Genomic DNA, 15,012 nt, shown 5'->3' on the forward strand with positions numbered 1-15,012 from the left:
CCTCTTCTTTTTCTGTCTCTTTCTTTGTGGTATCTTCAGCATCTTGCTGTGTATCCCAGGCTGGCTTGAATTTGTGACCCTCCTGCCTCACGTTCCTGAGTGCTGAGATCATGAATGTGCCATCAGTCCAGGCTCTAGATTTTTAGTTCATACGGCACATTTTGCCTACTCTTTTCTGATATATTTAATCTTTTGAAATAGACTCTCTCCTCCCAACATTCCACTTGGCAGTTCAGCAGCCCACAGCCTTGAATCTCTTCTTAGGCTGCTGGGCTGCTGGGCTGCTGGGCTGCTGGGCTGCTGGGCTGCTGGGCTGCTGGGCTGCTGGCCACCTTTTCTACATCACTCATCTGCCCTTAGCAGGATTTTAGGCTACTCTCTTGGGTGAGGCTTCGGTTACACCAGGCACAGCCAGTTTTGTACTTCCTTTGGACACATGCAAAGAAAATGTCATAGCAACAAAATAAATAATGCATAGAGGGAGTTATCAGTGGGGCGGATGTACTCTTAAACAGAAATCCAAGATTTTAAAATCCTGCATATAAATAGCATGAAAACATAATCAAATGCGTTGGTAACATCAGAAGAAAATGTAAGAAAAACACGTGCTAAAGCCTTAATGTGGGTAGTGGGGATATGCGTGACTTCATTTCATTTTTATTTAACTTTTTTCCTATGCACTTGAAAGCATTATTTCACACGTAGAAAAGGGTTTTGCTAAAATATACTCCTTTTCTTCCTCCCAAGGCTAGCAAGTGAAAAAGGCATGCTGTGCACACATCTATTAAATTTGGGTTGGAAAATAGGTGGAATTGGCTTGGATGTTGCTAACGCCATCCATCTGGTTTGGCTGCATTGGATAAAAATCAGTAGATTTCTTAATTTAGCCTTGGTTTGAATTGCTGGAGCTTTTATACAGCCTCAGACAGAAAAATGAGCCACTCTCTACCTGCAAAACTGAGATGGTGCTATCCTGATATAGGTGTCCAAAGGGAATACTTTTATAAGATGTGGCAAGTTAATGTTTGCAAAGAAAATGCTGTTCTGTTCCTCATGAGTTCTCAAAAATAGTACAATGACACTAGCCAGCCTCCCACTCCAATTGCAAAAGAACCTCCAGTTCTCATTTATGGTAGGTGAACCTTGAGTCCAACATTGATCAGTAAGCCAAATGTGATTATAAGAGGTTTTAATGTAGGCAAGAATCACATTTATATTTTAAAGTCAGAATTTGCTACTAGAACCTTGTCTTTATATTCAAATGGCAAGAACTTCTTTGGAGTGATATTTCTGTTCTCATTGTCTCTTTAGTCTGAAAACCATCAATGTTGGTGTATAAAGTTTTGCATTGTTTCTCTGTATGAAGTTAAAAAAAATGATATATCCATTTATTCTTCCACTATTACTGCCATGATAATATTAATTATATCTGCTTCTTCTCTGCCTATGTGTAGTACTCTCCAGACACTGTAACTGCTGGTTGAAAATATAAGAACTGGCCTCAGTAGACTTTACTGTCTGTCTCTTTAACACAAGAAGAAGCAGTACAAATGGGTAGAAAATGGCATTGCTGCGGGTGCTGCTAGAGAGTACGAGATACATCTGGCAAGAGGGCACTGAGTTATCAGAAAATGACCAGACAACAGGCCACCATGAAAACACCTACATGAAGACTACGGACAAAAGAAAAGTTTAGAATTGACCAAAGCAACACACACACACACACAAGAATTGACCAAAACATATACAACTCAATCTATAACTACTGTCGCTTTACTGAAAAATATCCACTGGCCAAGAATGTACTCCAGTTGCTGATTTCCAAACTTCTTAGGTTTTGGAAAGCAAGTATTCCATCGTACCTCACAGATTATGAATGCTTGTGAAGAGAAACTGTCTTGAAGAGAGATGGATATTTTGAAAATAAATAAGAATCTATCAAGAACTCACAAAAAATAGCACCTGCAGATATAGAGCACACTGTATGCCATATCCCCAAACTATCATCTCTACAGCTATGGAGGACATGGGCCATGGAGACTGGAATGGAAACAGCAAGCCTGCAACAACTGGCACGCTGCAAGAACAAATCCTCCTCCTTAAAAACCACCAGTTCGTACAGGGTAGAATATCCCTAATAAAACTCAGAAACCTGTTAGACCCTTAAAACTTCCTAAGGACTACATGACTAGTTCCATGAAGCCAGGAAGTCAAAAGAATACAGCCAGGAAGACTTCTTTATATTACTCACACAGTGCGAATGGTGCTGGACTGGAAGGCAAAAGCACAGTGCACACAGCTGTAGTGATTGATATCCCCACTCCACCAGATGACATTCCCATGACACCACATCACCTACCCCACCACCTCCTGCAATGGGTTATGAAGATGAAGTTTTAGTAGCTCAGTATCATGATCCATGTGCAGATGGGTTTTCTGTGGAAATCCACAGGAACTGTGCTGCGAAAGGTGTTAATATATGATTAGATAGGAGTCAGAGATGAGCTTTAAAGAGCACCCAGTCATTTATATCATAAAAAAATGGTGACGGCTGGTATGAAGGAATCTGCAGTAAGTAGAATGACTGCTAACATCTACTATGAACTGTATTGATTAATTTTTCTTTGTCTTACCTTTAAAGTAGGTTTTTCCTATTATCATGGTACTATGTGGTTTAGAAAATAAATTTGCTCATGTCTTCAGGAAATGCTTATTGGTATGTGTGAATGTTTACTTATAAGCATGAATCTTTGAGACAGCTTGCCATTTGCCAAACAAGTTATGCAAGAAATTGTACAAAACTGATCATGCCTGTGTACTTATACAGTGATAACTTTATAACCTCCCCAAATATCCTGGGAAATGGAGCATATTATGTTTAACAGATTATGACTCTTATTGAACATTAGTAGTTATGAATGCCAGACTAATATTAAAATTAATGAGAAAATGTAAATCTTGGGGGTGGTCATATTTTTTATTTAGATTCTTATTTTAAATAATGTTTGCAGATAGGCATAGTGGCACGGGCCTATAACCTACTTGAGAGACAAAAGCAGGAGGATCAGAGTGCAAGGTCGGCATTGGCTACATAGTGAGTTCAAGACCAGTCTCAAATACTTGATACCCTATCTTAAACAAACACACAACCAAATATTAAAATTTACTATCAAAATGTTGTTTAAACATACATGAAAATGTATGCGTTGAAAGCCTGGGAAAATGGATATGGCTCGGTTAGTATTTATTGCACAAACATGAGGACTCCCCACATTACAAAACCAAGTATTGCAACATGCACCTCACCTCCAATCCAAGCACTGGGAAGGCAGAAATGAGAGCAATTTTAGGGATTGCTGACCAGCTAGCCTAGCCAAACTGAAACGTTCTAGGTATGGTGACGGACTATTATAAAATAAGGGGACGAGTGCTGTTATTGCTGGGGTGTCCCCTGACAAGACGGCAATGCCTGTGGTTGGTAAAAGGGCATGGAGATAAATCCCTCTGGAGACAGTTCTGGGAACAGCATCTGCTGTATTGCAGAGGAGCAACCATGGATATAGTGGAAGCCTTTCAAGTGTGATTGGTTAGCACATTCCCTTGGATTAGATAGGGAGTACACATACAAGCAGGGTCTCTGTGGAAGCACACATTAAAGGAGACCTGGAGAGTGCAGATGTGTCAGCAGGCCAGTTGGCTACTCACAGTAAGTACTCCAGAACTCAGTGTTCTGACTTCAGGAGCATGGCATGCCGTGCTTCTTATTTCGACGGGCAGTGTGCCAAATAGTCTAGCTGCCGGCTCAGGCCTGCATTTTCTCCTACAGGTGAGTGGATGTTGAAGACACCAGACATCTATTTACATTTGGCCTACACACACACACACACACACACATACACACAAATACATACATATACATACGTGTTCACACACAAAATGTATGCATTGAAATATACTTTAAAATTCCAAGATGCTTCTAATTTACACACCACTCACCTAGAGTATTCATACCTATTAGAGCCTCAATGTTCTCCATATAAAACAAAACAGAGGATTATCCATAATCCATAATGTTGCTATTTGTATCTACGTTTATTGTTTTGTTTTTTCTTTTTCTTTTTCCTTACTTTATATTCTCTTTTGCCCCTTGTGGGTTTTTTTATTCAATTTACATTCCACTCAATGTATCCCCCATCCCTGCCACCCTCCCACAATCCTACTCCAAACCCCCTCCTCTTCTTCTCTCAGAGGGTGGGGGCTCCTGGGAATCCTCTCACCCTGGCACTTCAAGTCTCTGTGAGGCTAAGCGCTTACTCTCCCACTGAGGCCAGACAAGGCAGCCCAGCTCAAAGAACATACCCCAGTAGAGGCTACAGCTTTTGGGTTAGCCCGCATTCCAGTTGTTTGGGACCCACATGAAGGGCAAGCTGGACATCTGCTATATATGTGTGAGGGGCCTAGGTCCAGCCCAGTATGTTGTTTGGTGGTTCAGTCTCTGAGAGTTCTGAAAAGTCCAGGTTAGTTTATTCTGTTGGTCTTCCTGTGGAGTTCTTAACCCCTTCGGGGCCTTTAATCCTTCCCCCATACTCTTCCTTACGAGTCCCCAAGCTCCATCCACTGTTTGGCTGTGAGCATTTGCATCTGTCTGAGTCAGCTGCTAGGTGGAGTCTCTCAGAAGTCAGCCATGATAGGCTCCTGTCTGCAAGCATAACAGTATTAGTAGTGTCAGGAATTGGTGCTTGCCCATGAGATATGTCTCAAGTTGGACCAGTTATTGGTTGACCATTCCCTCACCCTCTGCTCAGTCCCCTGTCCCTGCATTTCTTGTACACAGGATAAGTTTTAGATTGAAGATTTTGTGGGTGGGTTGGTATCTCTAGTGCTCCACTGGGGTTTCTGCCTGGCTACAGGAGACGGTCTCTTCAGGTTCCCTATTCCCAGTGAAGGTCACCCCCATCGATTCTTAGGTGCCTCTCTTATCCCATGTCTCTGACTCTTTCTGGAGATGCTTCTAGATCCCCACCCCTATCAGTCAAAGATTCTCATGGCTATCTGGCCATCTGTCCTTTCCCTCCCCACACCTGATCCTGAGCCACCATTCATTCCCCTCCCCATCCCCTCTCTCGCCATCTGCATTTTATGACTATTTTATTCCCTCTTATAAGTGAGATTCAAGCATCCTCGCTTGTGTCTTCTTTGGGTCTGTGGAGTATAGCATGGGTATTTTGTATGTTATGGCTAATATCCACTTACCAGTGAGTTCAGACCATGCATGCCCTTTTGGTTCTGGGTTACCTCACTCAGGATGATATCCTCAAGTTCCATCCATTTGCCTGCAAAATTCATGATATCTTGGTTTTTAATAGCTGAACAGTATTCTATTGTGTACACATTTTCTTTATCTATTCTTCAATTGAGGAACATGCAAGTTGTTTCCAGTTTCCGGCTATTGTGAATAAGGCTATGAACATAATGGAGCATGTGTCTTTGTGGGATGTTGGAGCATCTTTTGAGTATATGCCCCGGAGTGGTATAGCTGGGCTTTGAGGTAGAACTATTCACAGCTTTCTGAGAAACTGCCAAATTGATTTCCAGAGTGGTTGTACAAGTTTGCACTCCCCCCAGCAATGAAGGAGTGTTTCCCTTGCCCCACATCCTTGCCAGCATGTGCTATCACATGTGTTTTTGATCTTAGCCATTCGGACCAGTGTAAAAGGGAATCTCAGAGCCATTTTGATTTTCATTTCCTTGATGACTAAGGACTTTGAACATTTCATTAAATGTGTCTTGGCCATTCGAGATTCCTCTGCTGAGAATTCTGTTTACCTCTGTACCTCATGTTTTAATTGGGTTATTTAGGATGTTGGAATCTAAGTTCTGAGTTTTTTTTTTACAAATGTTGGAGATCAAACCTAGGGTTTTGTGTATGCCACACAAGCATTCTACCAACTGAGCTCCATTCCCAGTTCCAAAGAAGAGTAATTTAAGAAAGAAAAGAAAAAAAAAAAACCACCACTACCAACGACAGCAACAAAAACCTTCCACCAAATGTTAACTCTCGAGTGTAAGCAGATTTATATCTCAACTGGCTCGAGGCAACACTAAAACAAAACAGTTACAGATTAAAATGGTAACCAGATACTGCAAGTTTGAAGGTGAATTTGGGACTTCAAGACTCCAAGGGTGGGAGGGAAGTCTTTTAGATACCTCTAGGAGAAGCCACCTCCCAACATTTGTATCTATATCCTCAGGCCCTGCTTTACAAATTGTTGGGTCTTTACCCTCATATCTAATAAGTGCATATACTGAAATTCTAACCCCATAGGCCATAATGTTTCATATTTAGAAATAAGGCCTTTATGGAGATGATTAAATTGAAATAAAGACCTTAAAGCAGGCCTCAGTACACCCAGAAGCAAACCAAGAAAAGACCCAGAGGAAACCAACCTTGCTGGTACCCATATCTTGGACCCCCAACCTCCAGAAACAATGTCTAAAACAACCTCTAAATGTTCTTCTATTTCTTAAGCTGTCCAGCCTGTAGCATTTTGCCATCATGGCTATAACACACTAATTCCCTCTGGGAATAGGAAGCTTAGGATCCCCACATTAACCCTCTTCACTCTTTCTGTTTCTGAAAACTTCTCGCTTCCTTCACATTGAGTTTTGAAGTTAGTTTACTTAGTGAGTCTTGACCAGTGTAGTAGATTAAAATGGAAATGAATGAAGCGTAACAGAATACACAGAGGATGACATAGTAAAATGGAGAATATCGCTCTTATGAATCTTTACTTCCATATGTATAGGTGTATATGGGTTATATACATCTATTTTGTCATATTACAAGTAGAATTTCATGCTTTCGATAATGGAAATGGAAATGGAAAGCCACTAGCCTGATTGGACCCCAAATGTGGTCTCTGCCCAACTCCCTAATTATTTTGATTCTGCCCCAGGCAAGGTTCACCATGCACTTGACTCCTGCTCTGTGTTCTGTGTCTCTGCCCAAAAGAAAAGTAAAATATAAAATCTACAGGTTTCACAAACAAAATGTAATTTTTCCCAAAATAGATACTATTAAATATGCCTCAAGCAAAGAACCTGGTTCATCTTGACCTTCATTCGGCTGATATAAAAGTATTCATTTTCAGAGATAAGAACAAATTTTAAAACTGTGCCTGAACATAAAAGTGCAAAATTATATCTAAAGTTCAAGTAGGAACCTAAAATTGAATAGAACTTTCTCTTTTCTGGCATGCCATTAATGGTAAATGTTTTAAAGCAGGAAACAGACACTGTAGAGCTATACTGTCCAATATGGTAGCCACTAGTCACATAGGACTGCTTAAATTTAAATTCGTTAAAGTTAAAAACTCCATTTCATCATCTCACTAGACTCATGGCAGTGGTAGTTACGTGTTCTGTACCATAAAACATTATCATAATTGTACAAAGTTCTACTGGGTAGCACTGCTTGTTAAAATATTGACCAACAAATTCCTTTGGAGGAAATGGGTCTCCCCATGTGCTATATGTGGGTCGCAGCTGTTCCTTTCCTTATTTCAAGAAGAGAAAGTAAAGTCAGAATGTCATGAAAGAGGAATCCTACAGCAAACTATAAAATAGTAATTATAAATTGTAAACATTTTTATTGAGTTCCCTGTTTCAGTGTGCCAAGTACTTTACAGGTGGTCTATATTTATTGTCCTAGGAAAAACTAACCATTTTTACAGATGGAATATTTGAGAGCTAAGAACTGAGGACCTTCTTCAAGAACAGATAAAAGAGCTGAAGGGGGTTGCAAACCATAGGAAGAACAACAGTATCAACCAACCAGACCTCCCAGATCCCCCAGGGACTAAACCAGCAACCAAAGAGTACACAGGATGGACCTGTGGCTCCAGCTGCATATGTAGCAGAGGATGGCCTTGTTGGGCATCAGTGGGAGGAGAGGCCCTTGGTCCTGTGAAGGCTCAATGCCCCAGTGTAGGGGAATGCCAGGGTAGGGAGGTGAGAATGGGTGGGTGGGGCAACACCCTCATAGAAGGAGGGGAGAGGGTGGGATAAGGAGTTTCATGGGAAAGGGGCTAACATTTGAAATGCAAATGAAGAAAATATCCAATAAAAGAAAAAATTTTAAAAAACAAAGAAAGAAGTGGCAGCACATGGATTGAGGCCAGTTTCTAAGTCTTACTGCTCTCCTTCAACGTACTAGCAGTTCTCAAGTAGGGATTTAAGTAGAAGATGGAAGGGAGTCAAGAGATGTTTTGTCACCATCATCTGGACTGATTTGAAACCCAAAAAAGACTCTTTATTCCCAGGAGTCCTTTCCTAACTGTCCTTAAAGCCAACCCTTCAATATTCTCTAACACCATGTTCTCTGATCATTGTACAGCTCTCAGAAAACCACAGACCTGACCAAGGCCAGAAAGACGTCATGCAAAGGCTATCCTGGACAGCTTTAGTGAAAATCTCTAAACAAGATGTAAACCGGATAATGGGGAGTTACCAAAAGCTCTCCGGATGTCTCTCACAAGCATACTCTGTTTTATTTTGTTAAAGGTTTATTTATATGTAAGTATGTATATATCTGTGCATATAACACGTGAATATAGTGCCCTAGAGGTCAGAGGAGGACATTTAATTACTTGGAACCAGAATTAGAAATGGGTGTGACTTATTAGACGTAGGTGCTGAGAATCAGATTGTTCCTTTTGAAGAACAGCAAGTGTTCTTATCCGCTGAGCTATCTCTCTGGCCTCATATAGTCTATTTTAAAATTTTCACCACATCATAAAAAGCTGGCCAAAACAAAAAGCAAAACAAAACAAAACAAAAAAAACCTGGCCAATACATTAGGAAGCCAATTAGGTATTAATTTCATGAAAAATAATTGTTTTGACTGTGTTCTCAATTGTATTACTGAACATTGAATTTTAAACAAACAAAAACGATATGTAAAAGTGAATGATTTGGGTGGCGAAAAGAATTAAAGAATCATACACACAAAGAATGTAGCCACCTCAGATCTTGAACAGGAGTATTTACACAATGAATAACATATTAATTGTCTGAGTTTTAAGGCCTTAGATTAAACTAATGAAGGCAGAAATCTGTGGGATATGAGCAAACAAAAATAAGACACACTTAATCATTAGGTTTAAAAAACTCCATTTTTAGTCTTCATTTCCAAACTAGAAAAATATAGATTTGAGGGCTACGTTTCATAAACTGAATGCTAACCACATCAATACAAGTTTAAGGAAGGGTAAACAGTACCAAAATGAAGAAACACCTTCTACTAAATTACCAGAGAGTTAAAAAAAAAAGAAAAGAAACAGGGAAATACCACACAAAGCAGAAATAAGTCAGTTCTTTGCTACCTATAAAAAAAAAAACATCTAAAACAAAACAAACCAAAAAAAAAAAACACACAAAAAGATAAAATTTAAAGAGAGAATATATCAATCTAAGCTTAGTGTCTGAGCTTGATCCCTGGAACCCACACAGTGAAAAGAGAGAAAGGACCTCCACAGGGCCACGCTGTGCCCTTCATTCCCTTCCTGCGCATGCACACACAAATAAACAAATGTAATAAAACGACATTAAAGGTGACAAAGGAAAGCACGGAGGGTGCTATTATTAGACACAGAATTGGAAGCCAAAACACTATTCCAAAAGAATAATTGTCTAACTCGGGAATGGGAAGGGAGGACTTCGCAAGCTTCGAACAATGTAAAATATTTGGGGGGATTTTTAGTTTTCAGGAAAGGTCTCAAGTATTCCAGCTGGACTCAAAATAGTTTATCGGTTAGCCTGACCTTGAACTCATCTTGGTCTGCCCGCACCTCCTAAGCACTAGGATGTAGAACTTTAAAAAGCGTTTGAAATGAGAAAAGCTGCATGAAGGTAATGACTAAGTCAACTAAGGACTTTGATCTAATATAATGCAAGGTTAATATCTTTAATATATGAAGAGTTGGTATAAATTTCTGAGAAATACTAATACAAAGTACATTCAGAATTCAGGAAACTGTAACTCAAAGAAATTCAGCAGATGGGCAATGAGATAACTATCTTTCTTTTTACTAATCGTTTTTGGAATCCCACTAAAAACCATTGGTGGAAAACCAGGAGTGGTGGCCCATGCTTGTCAAAGTTTCAGCACTTGGGAGGCTGGGGAAGAACAAGTGCTGTGAGTTCAAAGTCAACCTACACTAGTCAGTACAAAACCAATCAGGGTATTATATAACCCTCTCTCGCCCCACCCCCACCAAAAGCACAGAGGAACAGAGGAGACGGATATGAACAAAATTGGTTAATTGCATGCATGAAATGGTATAAATAAACGCATAATTCTACACAATGTAGATTATGAGAAAATGAAGATGAAAAAGGACACCAGTGGACTATAAGCAAAGATGATTCTGGCACTAGGTCTCTTGAGTTTTTAAATGTCCATTCCTCTTGAAATGATAAGTAGACGTCTGGGAATCAAGCCTACAGCAAGAATCAAGATTAATGAACAAAGATGTTCAAGATAATACTCATTCCTATGCAGGAAAGTTTGAGAGAGCTGGAATATGAAATAATGCTGGAAATTTTAGAGAGCCGCAGTATACCCATAAGTCAGAACATTATGAATTATTAAATTTGTATTTGAGAGGTTGTTATTGAAAACAAAGAAATGATGTACGGTGTCCTATTAAGTTAAAAACACTATGCCAAGAACTGGATGCTAAATTGAATTCACATCTCAGCTAAATACCATTTGTCTTTGAGTAATAGGGTTATCAGGGTCCTTGTTTTCTCTCTTTTGGGTCTCCTGCTTCTGAATACTGTTCTACATTGGTTTTGGTCTGACTTTGGCTTTGGGAACAAGTTACTTTTTGAGCAGAAACAGGTCAGTGCTTTATCTTTAAGCCCTTCATCTAAAGGTCTTACTTAACCAGGATTCTGTGGTGCACAAAGTGCTCTGGTGATCTTGGGGAAGAGTTGACCTGTTGAAGGGATTTAGGAAAGAAGGCTTGCCAGAGCCTGGAGAGCCAGAGGCTCTACATTCCTATGATCTCTCTCAGGCTTTGATAACCAGGGAGAAAGTCTCCTGGTTTGTGGTCCCATGTGGGTCACTTGCATCAAGGTGAGAAAACTGTCCCTCTAATATCCACCGAAGGAAGTAGACACTACTTCCCTCTAGCAGGAGAAAAATTAACCCTCCAAAAAGATTAGAGTGTCGTCAAGGAGGAGCACATCAATAAATTTGTTTCTGAGATGTTTTCTCCAGCATTTCTTTTCTCTCCCTACCCCAGCCTCTTCCCTCACTCCTACTTGTCTTCTTCCGTTCTTCTTTCTTCTCTCTCTCCCTCCCCTTTCCCCCTCTAATCCCTTTTTTAAATTTAGCTCTGTGAGTGTGTGCGCATGTGTGTGTGTGTGTCTCTCTCTGTGTGTGTGAATGCATGTGTACTTGCCATGTATTGAGGGCTTGCTACGTGGAGAGTCCCTACTTCTAATCTTGATTAACACAGAAAGTAAGAAAGACATCCCTGGCATCGTGGTGCATACCTGTTAAGTTAGGGACTAAGGAAGTTGAAGCTGGGGGTGGTATTGAAAGGATTTGGGAGACGAGGTTTGGGAGGGCCTCGTTCATATGTGGATGGCAAAGGACAACTTGCAGTTGTCAGTTCTCTTCAGCTTGTGAGCTCCAGGAAATGATCTCTCAGGTCATCAGGCTTGACACCAAGCCAAGTGTTTTTACCAGCCTTGACTCACTCAGTGTCTCACTGCCCCCCCCCTTTTTGAATTAAGGTCTTATGTGCATAATTAACATTACAATTCCACCCCAGGCTTCAGCCTCCATGCTCCTGGACTTACAGGTGTACACCCTGAATGCCAGGGACTTCTTTCTTACTTTATGTGTTAAGCAAGATTAGAGGGAGGGACTCCATACATGGCAAGCCCTCAGAGAGACGGGAAAAAAAGCTACCGTGCCCGTCCCCTGTCCATTTTCTGTCTCCCTGCAATGCTGCTACCTTCCTTCTATTCTTTGAACGCTCTCCCTCAGGGTACAGTGGAATTGACTGCCGAATCTAGGTCTCATTTTTCTAAAAGTCTTAGTTCAAGCTCCCTTAAAAATAAAACCAGAGACAAAAAAAATGGCTATAAGTTTATTTAGAAACCAGGCTAGATGACTTGTTCATTTGCTCATCTTCCAGAGGACCCAGCACCCACATGTTTGATTGCAGCATCCACATGGTGGCTCATAAACACCTATAACTCCAACAACCAGGTGATCTGACTTCCTTTTCTGGATTCCATGGGCACCTCAGTTACAGATGTGTGTGTGTGTGTGTGTGTGTGTGTGTGTGTGTGTGTGTGTGTGTCTGCATGTGTCTATATGTGTGTGTACATGCACACAAACAATTAAAAATAAAATCTAAACAAGAATATACATTGATATTAAAAGCAATAGCAACGATAGCTCTAGCTAGGAATGTAGCCAAGGATAGAGAGGGCAGGTTTAACGTGCATGAGGCCCTAGGTCTGTTACTGGCTACAACCACAAACCCACGAACAATAGATCTTGCCATTTCAAAAATGGATTTGGTGAGTCAGGGGATTTTACAAGCTGTTTGTCCTGGAAAACTGCTTAGAAACTGAAGACACAGGACACTATGTAGCAGAATAGCATCCTGGGGCAGAGAAATGAGGCAGCTGACGGTTGGAGGCGACTAATGCCAGGATTCTGTTTATTCTGGGCTCCATAATTTGTCCTAGACCTACATTAGTGGCTCCAAGGGCTCATAAGGGACCTTTGTTTCAGCCACATCTGCAATAGCCACATCTACCTATTGCACCAGCACCTCTGGCAAAGAAGCCCCTTTACACAATGAAGAAAAGGAGGGTGTTACTATGTTGTCCAGGACACCAAGGCAAGACAAAGAACCAATGCCTCAAGAAGGATCAATGTCGCTTTAAAACTTTTCATTGGAACACAGAAGTAGAGAAAGTAAGTCTCCTAACGCCATCAGGTGGGTTCCACAACTGCTATGCATTCCGTTGCCATTCTGGCTTTATCAAGTTCCTGTCTGCCATGTCCTGTAGCTTTTGCTCCTATAAAGCAAATCTCTATTGTCATGTCAATGTCATTTGTTCAGAATGAACGCAAGAGAAAGGAAAAGAATGATTTTTTTCTTCCATGGTCCCAATGCTTATTGTCGCAATTAATAAAAGTTCACAAATATATCCCTTGTATAGTCCACGTTTAAATCTCTAGAGAATTGGGAAAATATAAGGATACATTTTCAATGATGGGGTGACTACATCATTCAAAATCATTTTTTCAACTACATCAGAGTAAAATGACTTGGAATAAATTAAAGAAATGTTACTGAAGTTTTTGAAGTCAAAGCAGCCTGTGGCAGCCTTAGGATGAAACACTGTGTTGTTAAGATCCTAGGCTGAATTTCCTGTCCTCAGTATGCCAATCTGGTGACAATCAGAGATTTAGTCACATTGGCTATGTTGGAAGGAGGAACAACCAAAAGTGTTCACTGTGTCTGTGGTTCTAACATGAAGTTTAGGTTCAAGTAGAGGGCCAGAGGTTTATATAATTGAGCAGTCCTGATTGATGTTGTCCTACCACTTATTAAGTTATCATCGTCTCTGCTCTAGTCTATTTCTCAGAGTAGTCTGATAGATTGTCAGGGCTCCGTGAAATGCTCTGGAAGAGAGAGGTCTTCCTTTGGCTGCTTGAGGGCCTCAGCCTTCCCTGTTCCCCAACATAAGGCTCCTAGGAACATTTTTCCCTTTGGCGTCAATTGTTCCAATGTGCTGATGGCATAACTGTCTCTCTTTAAAATATCTTTCTCTCCTGCCAGGTTAGTGATGTAAGGATTGTCTTCAGACCCCCCTCCCCCAAAGAACATCCAAGTGACCCAGACTGTAACATGGAGTCCTATTAAGCTACAAAGGGAAAACTCCCCCCTTGTACTTTCATCAGTAAAATAATAAAAAAAAAGAACCCTTATTCTGTTTTTACTGTGCTGCTAATCAGGATGTAGACTGTACTGGAAGGACATTATCTACCCACCTCAAAGGGATCATATTGGTCTTCCTGTGAGACAATATGAATAAAACTCCTTGTACATTCTAAAGAGGAACATTACCACAGTGTCCACTTGTCCTCCTTTATATCAAAGGCTCCGGAAAAGCAATGATGAGGTTTTGTACATTTGTCCAGGAGCCAGGAATTGTCCATTAACTTTGTAAATGATCTGGTCACAGTCTGTTGAATTTGGAAGAACTGCCAAGGATGAAACAGCTTTTCCTGCTCCACTGGAACTAAGGGAAAGTGGCTTGGGACAGAGAGCGACAAGTCAGGGAAAGATAAAAATCTCCGGCTCCTAACAGCTCGCTCAGGAGCGCCTTTTCTTTCATCTGATCTTCTCAAGCATTTCCTTGCATGAGAATGAGGCTTTCCAGTTATAGCTCTTGTTTCCTGACTTCCGCTACAGCCTGAGCATTATCCTTGAGACAAGCTACATCCTCCTTTAGTTAAGGCTGAGAAGGCTATGGAGTAAGTGTGACTATTGTTCTCACCTTTAGATCTCAAAATGCTCAGAAGTGAAGGCATAAGTCAGCAAGACATCAGAAGCAAGAAGTGGGAGAGTCAGGCCTTGAACCCACAACACGCAGCTCTGGGCCTATATTGATAATTGCCCTACAGTACTGCCTTAGGATGAAACACTGTTCTTCAGACCTGTCGTCATATCTACCATTATCATCTCCATACTTAGCTGTATTTCAACTTGTCCCAGTGTCTGTGGAACTTGCCTGTTTTTCAAAATAAGGCTGGAAGCTCTACAGTGCTTAGCCTCAACTGATGTTCATTAGCTAGATCTCGGGACTAATGCTCAGGGAAGGCAGACGAGGCATGACACCCCATGGGGACCTGAGAGGGGCTCAAAAAGAAAACCTCAAAACATAATGAACAATATTTCAAGGCAATTCTAA

This window comes from Rattus rattus, chromosome X (genome assembly GCF_011064425.1).
Source record: "Rattus rattus isolate New Zealand chromosome X, Rrattus_CSIRO_v1, whole genome shotgun sequence".
Taxonomy (NCBI): domain Eukaryota; kingdom Metazoa; phylum Chordata; class Mammalia; order Rodentia; family Muridae; genus Rattus; species Rattus rattus.